This window comes from Cyprinodon variegatus, unplaced genomic scaffold, assembly GCF_000732505.1.
Source record: "Cyprinodon variegatus isolate N-32 unplaced genomic scaffold, C_variegatus-1.0 Scaffold892, whole genome shotgun sequence".
Classification (NCBI taxonomy): domain Eukaryota; kingdom Metazoa; phylum Chordata; class Actinopteri; order Cyprinodontiformes; family Cyprinodontidae; genus Cyprinodon; species Cyprinodon variegatus.
Window position 1 is genome coordinate 63,854 of NW_015151345.1, and position 8,432 is coordinate 72,285.

The 8,432-nt window shown below is 39.7% G+C and overlaps 2 protein-coding genes across 2 annotated transcripts in view; both read right to left on the reverse strand.

Annotated features, from left to right (window-relative positions):
* LOC107099637 (docking protein 4-like) overlaps positions 1-3,270 on the reverse strand; it is a 47,186-nt gene extending 43,916 nt beyond the window's left edge. Inside the window, exon 1 of the mRNA XM_015397850.1 lies at positions 2,999-3,270. The gene's annotated coding sequence lies outside the window, so the exon portion shown is untranslated. The remainder of the gene's footprint in view (positions 1-2,998) is intronic.
* A 4,454-nt stretch (positions 3,271-7,724) lies between these two features.
* Positions 7,725-8,432, reverse strand: part of ccdc102a (coiled-coil domain containing 102A) — a 28,851-nt gene continuing 28,143 nt past the window's right edge. Inside the window, exon 10 of the mRNA XM_015397851.1 lies at positions 7,725-8,214. The gene's annotated coding sequence lies outside the window, so the exon portion shown is untranslated. The remainder of the gene's footprint in view (positions 8,215-8,432) is intronic.

The window sequence follows — 8,432 nt, forward strand, 5'->3', positions numbered from 1 at the left end:
GATGATGATGATGGGGATGATAATAATGGTGATGATGATGTGAAGATCACATTATGATGATGGTGATAATAGTGATGATGATGATGGTAATGATGATGATGATGATGATGATGGGGATGATAATAATGGTGATGATGATGTGAAGATCACATTATGATGATGGTGATAATAGTGATGGTAATGATGATGATGATGATGATGATGATGATGATGGGGATGATAATAATGGTGATGATGATGTGAAGATCACATTATGATGATGGTGATAATAGTGATGATGATGATGGTAATGATGATGATGATGATGATGATGGGGATGATAATAATGGTGATGATGATGTGAAGATCACATTATGATGATGGTGATAATAGTGATGATGATGTAATTATGGTGATGATGATGATGTGAAGATCATATTATGATGATGATCATGATGATGGTGATAGATCTATAAGCCAAAGGTCTAGAAGTGTTCTCTGTGTCTGTGGTTTGTATTCTCTCTGTGGACCTAAATCTGTCCCACCCTGGACATGACAGGTGGACCAATAAAAACAGCCCCCCCCCCAGCATTATGAGGCGTAGTTATTATCAGCCTCCTTTATGGCTGCTGTGATGTCAGGGAGTAGAGAGCAATTAAGATGAAAGGAAGCAGGGCCTCGTTATCTGGCGGGGAGAAGGCCTCTGGGTAAAGATGCTGGCTTTATGCTACATGGCTGCTTATATTTCCCAGAGCTGTGAAGCCAATCATGGCCCAGTAGTCAGACACTTCCATCACCTCACACCCCCACACATATCAACCCCCCGCTGGCAGTCCGATAAACCTCCAGCTCATTGTTTCAGCACAGCCTGCACCTCATCCACACTCTACATGCTACGTTTCTAGAAGCAGCTCTGGCTCCAAGCATGTTTGGATCTTCTAGAACAGTCTCCAGTTTTTTTTAGAAAGTTCAGGGTGTTTCATGTTTCTGTATTGTTAAGTTACTCCTCTGATGATTCTTCCTTGTCCTTAAATGACTTCTATCTGTTCTACTTCTACCTGCTGAGTCTTTGTTTCTATGAAAAGTCATTAAGGTCTCATAATGACTATAAAGTTTCTTAATATTCAGCGTTTCTTATCATTGTTGTTGTTGTAATAAATTCCCCTCCTACCTTCTTTAGAGAAATCCATAAGTACCTTTTTATTTGTCCACCTGGTTTCTTCAACATTTAAAATCATAATTAAACTTTTAAATAAAAACTCTTTTGAATGTATTTATTTTTCTTATTCAAACTAAACGTTTCAATCCAACAATTAAAGAAAACAGTTTTCTTCCTGATTTGAACCAGAATTTTTTTTTCCCAAACAATTAATTCCTGTGGAATAACAGGATTATAACAGTTACCCACAAACCTTTGCTTAAATGTCCCTTACAATGACAGATTAGAAAAATATTAACAACGAGGACCCATATTAATGCCATTTGTGCATGAAAATTCCTGTCAGATTAGGCAGACCGCATGAACCACAAACCTCCTTATTCAGCCTATACTAAACTACTTGTTTTGGATTTCCACATCCCTGTCCTCCCAAAGGCCCCGCCCCTACAATCTGCTACCATGACAACCATTCATTTATGATGTTAACAACAACAATACACGTTTTTATGAGAATACAGTCTTTCTAATCTCACTGTAATCTTGGAATGAATCCAGATTAAAATGGCTCATTTAAATTCTGTCCAATCCAATCATGACATGTGTTCTACCTAAATAATAAGTATTTGAACAGGTTTGTATCATGTGAAGCTCTAGAAATGAAATAGGCTAAATAAATACCACAGAAGCTACACTTTCAAAAAGCATCCCACTTTCCCCACATTCACCCAAGTGATCATCAAGAAGCAAACATTATGTGGTAATCATCTGTAGTGTCGTGGTAAAATGAAATATAAAATTACATAACATACCCTACGGAAAGCAAACTTTTTGCTGGTCATGGATTCTCCTCATGATAGTTTACCCTGGCAGGTAGTTTGTAAAATGGCTCACCTGTGGCCACCTGGAGAATAAGCTCAAGCCCATCATCTTCAACCACTGATAACCGCTCTGATTCAATTCACTTCAGTTTTTTTTCTATAGCGCCAATTCATAACACGTCATCTCAGGGCTCTTTACAGTTCAACAGATCAACCAGGTAGACAACAATGTTTCTCTTCCATCCAGGAAGATTTTTCAATTCAAAATGTCAGAAATAGCGTTTAGTTCCAGGTTTTATCCAGCAGCCCAACAAAGCCTGGTTTTAGTTTAGAAAACATGCAGATAGAAACGGATGAACGGCTTTGTTGGGCTACTGGATAAAACCTGGAACTCAACTGTATTTCTAACATTTTAAACTGAAAAATCTTCCTGGATGGAAGAGAAACGTCTTCAAACTCAGAAACAAAGTCCAGCAGACTGATTTTGAACTTTTCTGGAATGACTGACCTGGATATAGATGATAGATAACATGCTGCAGGTCAGCTCTTCATTCACATCTGAGTTTCTGTACATGGGAGGATCATTAAAGTCCACCTGCTGATAAACATGGAATCATACTGGGAGCTGCTGGTTAAAAAGCTTTTACTGGGAAGGTAGGAAGGAAAGGCGGGACTTCTTCAGAGTAGAAACTGGCAAATTTCAGAAGCATTGAGATGGTTTATCTATCAGCAGCTCAGATTTGTCGGAATATGTTTGGGTCAAAAAAGAAAACCTTAAAGTTCATGGAAAGGTGTTTTTTTATTATTATTTTTAGGTTGTTGACATTTATTTTAACTAAGAATCCAAATGATTAGTTTCTGAACGTCTAAAAGCGTCTCGGGCTCCAAAGATCAGTGACATTAATCCATAAATCATCTGACTAGAAGAACCTGGACCGCTTAGGGAGTCCAGGAAGCTCCCGGATCGGAACCACCGCTTCTGGTTCTGGTTCTGGTCTCCGCCTCTGGGTCCAGTGAGGCTTCAGCCCTCCGTGTCACCTACCTGCGTGACAGCTGTGGCCGTGGAACCGTTGGGTGGGTTCTGGGTCTGCGGTTCAGTCTCTCCGCCTCAGCCGGAGGACACGCCACGCCACGCCACGGTAAATCCAAAACACAGCGGCTCCTCTGATCACGCGTGGATGTGGGTCTAGCAGCGGCCGCCTGCCTCTGATCGCTGAACCGGAGCGCAGCGGGCAGCCAGAGCTTCGGAGCCCGAACTGATGAACCGGAGGCACACGCCCCGCCAGCGGTCCACGGTCCACCCGGCACCGCCTCCTCCCGTGACACAAAGAGGCGGAGGAAGTCAGATCAGCTCTGAGGTCTTCAATGGAACAGAAAAAACAAAGATCCTCCTCCATCCATCTCCATCCTCCTCTTCATGATTTATTTCATTAAATAGAAGAAAAACCTGTTTGGACTCAGACTGGTTCTGACCCAGAACAGATAAATATAGATTATATTAATTATATTTTTAATATATATATATTATATATATAATTTTAACTAAATATGAATTATTTTATCTACACATTGATTATTTTAACTGCAAATTAATTATTTTAACTACTTATTTATCATTTTATCATGTATTTAGCAAAGTAGTTTATTAAATAAAGGGAATGTCTCTCTTCTAAACAGATCTATCATAAAGATTTAAAAGTTGCCAATTCATACATTTTTTAATCCATCAGGTTGAATTGTGCGACCAACATATTAGGCTGTATTGGCCAGAAATAATTATATATCAAACCATTTTTAATCAAGTGAATCAGTGGAATCAGTTTAAACAGTTTCTTAGACTCTCTATTACAAAAGTTCACATCAAATTTTTCTGTAAATCCTGAGATTTAAAGTAACAATGTTATGTGCTTCCATGGGATTTCATTTAACCTTACAAAGACAAAATATTTCAGTTCAGTTTATTTCTATAGCGCCAATTCACATATTGTCTCAAGGCACTTTCCAGTTCACCAGATCATCCAGTCAGATTGATTCAAAGTTTTCTATCTAAGAAAAAAAGTTGAATGCATCGACCCATTGATTCTTCAGCAATCCCTGACGCCAAGCATGCTTGTAGCGACAGTGGAGAGGAAAAACTCCCTTTGAACAGGAATAAACCTCCAGCAGAACCAGGCTCAGTGTGAGCGGCCATCTGCTGAGGCCAACTGGGGTTCAAGGAGACAGAAGCAGACATAGAAAAAGAAGCAAAGATACAAAAAGCAACTGTAAAACACCCCCATGTCAGAGGATGAAGAGAGCACATCCAGTTAGTCACAGTCAGAGAAACAGGACCACACAGAAAAACAGGCTGATCTCCAACATCTAGAAACAAAGGTGTTGATGGCAGCAGCACAGCTGATATTTCTCTCCATCTGGCCTATCCTGGGCAATCTCAGAAGCCAGTTAAACGGACTCTTAGGGTTTTATTATTTTCTTTCAAAACTAGTCACTCAATCTACCATGTGTTTATTTTCTAATAACTCCAGTTCTAGTTAATCGTTTATTCATTGTCTGCAGGATATCATTTTGCACAACACTTTTCCACCGCACAGCTAGAGCAGCAGAGATGCTTCAGCTGCGTGTCAGAACTTAACTTGTACAAGCATCAAAGATGAAGCAGAAAGCGAGTTTTTGCCACTTCTACTTCATGCGGTCTGAATGTAGCATAAGAAGTCATCACTTATACAAAGCAGTTGGCTGTTGGACACATTGACTGTGTTATGCCATATGCCATAATGATACTTTTCTTGACTTTTGGCTTTTCAGCCAAAGCAGTCACAGGCAAGTCACATGGAAGCCACCAGAGGTGTGAAAACCTACCCACCTCTCTGTGAGGACAGAACAAAACCACCGAGCACACAAGACTCTGCCCTTCCTTTTTCTCTTTTGCTCTCTTTTGCCTCCTGCTCTCCTTGCCTCCTGCTCTCCTTGCCTCCTCTCCCTTGCCCAGGAAGCTGGGGTCCGCTTTGGCTGGATCTCCACCACAGTGGAGATACGAGCCCCAGGGGAACCAGATCCCCAGAACCATCAAGGATAAGTCAGAACCTTTCAGAACCAAACTGCTGCAAACAGACCTTTTGCAACACATTTCTCTTGAGTTTCAGAACTTGTAGAGCCAAACTGGATGAGAAAAGGACTGCCTTGATGAACGACTGAGACAAAGAACGCCTGCCTTACTGTCCTGACTGCAGAGCTGCAAATGGATGATACTCAAGCTTTCCAAATGGACATGGAAAAAGGTTTGCAGGTCTTGCATGATTAGGGACAGAACAAGCAATGTGTCTTTTGATGATGCTAATCATATCGTGTGTTTACTGCTGAGTAAAGACGATGCTAATTGATGCTAAAGAATGGACTGCATGCTACGCTATGCTGCAGGAATATGTGTTGAGCTGTTGCTGAAGCTTGGACAAGCTTTATTCACTAAGGATTTTAAAGACTGATATAACATTAGTGTTCATGTGTTCCTCAGATGCTCATTACATTTCCATTACCAAGTATGACCAAGAGTCATTTAGTGGAATCCTGATGTCTATTCGCTGCTAGCTATTTCAAAGAGGGTAAACAATCATTTAGCTAAAGGTTTTTGGTTCTTGATTAAGCAAATGATTCAATAAAACATTATTTGGCCAAATAATGTTTTATTCACCTCATGGATTTGCATTGTGAATTGGTCTGAAAACATTCCAATTTCTTTAAAATTTGTGAAAAGCTAATTTGATCATATCCCACATTATTCCTTTTAAACTTTATCAAACACAAAATCCATCTTAAACTTTAACATGGTTTTTTACCATGTTCTCTTTCCTCTTTGTACACAGTAGTTTAGTTTAGTTGAGTTTTACTAGTCTTAGTTGAGAGTGTTAAACTGAAATATGTTTGACTTGGAGCTGAATGATATTTGTTAATAAACTCTTATATTTTGAACAGAAGTTGTGGTGAATTTATTCCATGTATGTGCACAATTAACTGTTTGACCATGATTAGTGCTCGAATCACTCTTTCATCTATTGTTCTAACACACAGTTAGCAGGACTGTGTGTCATAAACACTATATAACAGCTAAAATAATATCTGATTAATAAAATATTTTACCACCCCTACAGGGGAGGGCAATAAACATCTTAAAGTATCAGAAATATAAATTCCCAGCTGGCTGGGAATTAAATAGAATATAAAACAGCTGATTAGCTGACAGTCCAACAGTTGCAGCTCTATTAAGTCCAATTGACAACCAACTAAAATTGTTTTGAATATAGGGACCTTAAAGGTCTCAAGTTCAGGTAATGGTGTAAAAAATTAAAATCCTAATATCCATAAAACTAAAAGGAAAATATTCAACATACACAATTGGATTTTCTATTCAACTCAATACTCTTGAGTTAATGAATTAAAATAATTTTATGTCAATAAGTTTACTCAAATCACTTCAGTTCAACATAATCAAGTTTTACAGTGAACCAAAGTTGGAAAAACTGCCATTTCCCCTTGATTAAGGCACAGAATGACTCTAAGCTTTAATATATCAGGCGGTTCCAGCACAGCACATTGTGGAAAGCAGAACAGAGCAAGTTTATCAATGTCAGCTCAGCTCCTGCTGTGTGTGGCGGAGTAATGTCTGCAGTTCAATGCAGTGAGGAACGCTCTGATAGTGATATTGGAGAAACCACACAACCAGACGCATGGCTCCAAACAGAAGAGCTACCTCCTCCAGACAGGACTCTGCTATCCACTAGCACCTTAAGGAAAACAGACACTTATTGGAGCACCAGAATGTTCACATTTTAGACAAAGGAGAGGTGGTTTGAGAGGGGAGTGAAGGAAGCCATCTATGTTGATGTTAATCCCTGTGAGGGATTACATCCGAGTCACTGAGTCATTTCAATCAGCTGGCTTTCCTTAGATAAAAAAACCTGGAATCAATCTGACTGGATGATCTGTAGAACTGGAAAGTGCCTTGAGATGACACGTGCTGTGAATTGGCGCTATAGAAATAAACTGAAAAACTAAATGAATAAAATCCATTAAATCTGTTATAGTTTTTGGAGAAGAAGCTGATTAAACTGAGTTCAGATAATAAAGTAAAACATCTTGGTGTTGTTTTTGATCAGGAACTGTCATTTAAATCCCATATCAAACCGGTTTCTAGAATTTCATCTCCAGCATCTAATAGAACTAAAGATCCTGAACTGAGCAACGGCATCAAATCCACCATTTAGAACTTTGACTTGATATAAATATTTGCAAAGTGAAAGTGTTTTCCTTTTGTGATGTAAATATCTGAGGTTTACCTGGTTATTACACAGGTTTTATGTTATTAGCGCCTCCTGCTGGGCTGAAGGTGTAGTGCAGTTCCTCTCAGGCTGATTGTCTCTGAGTTTACCGCGTTATGGGATGAATTACCCAGGATTCCTAGCACCTCGATAAAACTAATCCTCTTGCTTTCGGAGGGAAAGAGGCCTAAGCCTTTAGCTTGAATGTTAGATCCAGTTCCAACCAGGTTACTTAAGGAGGTATTCCCTTTGATCTCCTCCTCCATTTTAGATGTGATTAATCTATCTCTGTTACAGAGATATGTACCTAAAGCTTTTAAGGTTGCTGGAATTAAACCTTTAGTTTAGAAACCGTCTCTGCATCTGATCCCTGTTTTCTATAATAGTGGAAACAATGATGGGTTAGAGACATTAGATGGAGGTGATGGAAAAAGGAAAACAGCAGGACTGATTGTTTTAAAGACATTTATAGAGCTGATAGAAACGACTGCATACACAACTTTAGAAAAACACGCTTATAAGAGCAGCATAAATAGTAAAAATACAGAATATAGATCCATACAAAGAGATTGGTCCTCCTTCAGTGGCAGAGTGAGCTGAATGTGGAGCAGACACCATGGCTGAACATTAAACTCATCAGCTCCAAGCTAACACTGTGATGGACCGGCTCTCCTTGCTCAGCGTCGCTCCTTGGCTTGATCCAAACGGGGGACTGGGAATCACTATAGATCTACAGTTAATGAAGCATCCCGTGTTCATGTCCCAGGGGGGTGACCTTTGACCTCACCCTGACAACTAAGCCAGCTGTTCAGACTGGAAATGATGGGTTTGGAGTTTAGGGGCAAAAATATGGTGTTTTTACAAACAATCAAACAGAAAGAAATGATGCAGACCCATCAGACCTGTTAGATCATCAGACCTGTCAGACCTGTTAGATCCATCAGACCTGTCAGACCTGTTAGATCATCAGACCTGTCAGACCTGTTAGATCCATCAGACCTGTTAGATCATCAGACCTGTTAGATCATCAGACCTGTCAGACATGTTAGATCCATCAGACCTGTTAGATCATCAGACCTGTTAGATCATCAGACCTGTCAGACATGTTAGATCCATCAGACCTGTTAGATCATCAGACCTGTTAGCTCATCAGACATGTCAGAC